The following is a 1,671-nucleotide window of genomic DNA, read 5'->3' as shown; positions in this document are numbered from 1 at the left end:
TGTAGCAAGATTAGATATATACACTAGAAATATGGATGTTTTAGTTTTGAGGATTAAAGTTCTCCAATCAAGTGAGGTATCCTAAATAGTGAATATTATATCCAACATTATCATTTAAAAAATGTAACTCTGATAAATGATAATTTTTTTTTTGGTTTATAGTGTGCTGAAATCTTTAAGTGAATTACCTAATATAAGTATTAGACTGACAGACAGAAACCAAAGGAAACTCACTGCCTAACTAACTACAAATTCAGATACAAATAGTTGAGGACAGTACTTCTTTGGCCAGACAAAAAGGACTAAATGAACTTGCAGACCTCTATTGCATCTAACTTATTTTTTATTAAATCAGCTCACTGCCAGAACTCTGGTTAAACAGAGCCACAGAAGAGATCTACTTTGTCTACTGCTTTTTGTAAATAACAACCTGAATCTCCTGATCTTGGATTATTTAAATGCAACTAAAAAAAATGTTTCTAATGCCTAGAGTTATATTAACACTGAACAGACTGACAGAGAAACCTAGAGGTACTGTTTCCAAAAGTTATTCCTTTACACAATAAAATAGATGCTAGGCTAAAGCAACCAGTCAGAGAAGATACTCGAGGAATCATAGCTGAGGAGCTGTGATCTGAACTGCAAGCCTACCCTAAGGGACCTTTTTAATTCTTCCACCAGATGGACGTTTCCTCTCCATGCAAATAATTGAATTGTATGAGTATGCTAGTGGACTACAAAGGCAGAAATAATTTCAGTTCTGAAATAACTTGTGTAACTAATCTGAAAGAAGTAGAACTATAGCTTTTTTTTTAAGTCAGGACAATAATTTGTCTGGCTTAATTTCTGCTTTGATAAGCAACCATGTTTAGTGATAAAAAGCTAATACAGAAAGGAAAGCAGATATAGATTCCTATCCCCTTTCCATTACCAAAATTATTGTTTAAAATCAAGTTTCAAGTTTCAGAAGTCTTCAATGGTGAAGGTAGGAACAATGTAGCTCGAAATTATTTAAATTACATATCTACTACAATATCAGCTCACCCATTTATTTGTAACACTGAAACAACAGAAGTTTAAAGAAAATAAATTTGAAAGTAAGATTCAGAGGGATCAGGCTAGGAATTATTTTTAATCTTCTTTCAAACAGAAAGAAACAGAACTAAACTCCAACTCATTCTCTCCTAACTATGAAATAAAATAAAACATTGAATGACGTCTATTTCCACTCGGGATGATGAGAAAGAGGTTATCTTTACATTCACTGTATCAAACCAATAAATCAATGATCAAAACCAGTTGTCTTCTGAAGGTTGTTCTATCATTTGTGTGTAATGAACTTCTAAGGACTAAATGACTGCAGTTCCACTCCTGTCATCAGGGAATCTCTGTACCTTGCACCAGAGTTGTCAGTTGACCAATACTGAATGGACATGCATAGAAAAATACTTGAAAAGGCTTTTTTCTTCTCTTTCTCACTCAGAATTGGAAAAGAAATCAAATCAGATGAGTCAGATAGTTAGAGAGCCTCTGGAAAGTACATGAGCACCTGTACAGAAAGTACATAGGCATAAGTGAATCTGATCTTTTTATTTCCTTCTTCCTTTTTCCACCTTCAAGCAGGTTCCTTTTAAAGAAAAGCTCATTCTTCTTCATTTAAATGTCCCTCTT

The sequence above is a fragment of the Meleagris gallopavo genome, chromosome 3 (assembly GCF_000146605.3).
Source record: "Meleagris gallopavo isolate NT-WF06-2002-E0010 breed Aviagen turkey brand Nicholas breeding stock chromosome 3, Turkey_5.1, whole genome shotgun sequence".
Taxonomy (NCBI): domain Eukaryota; kingdom Metazoa; phylum Chordata; class Aves; order Galliformes; family Phasianidae; genus Meleagris; species Meleagris gallopavo.
Note: the sequence above shows the minus strand (reverse complement) of the source record.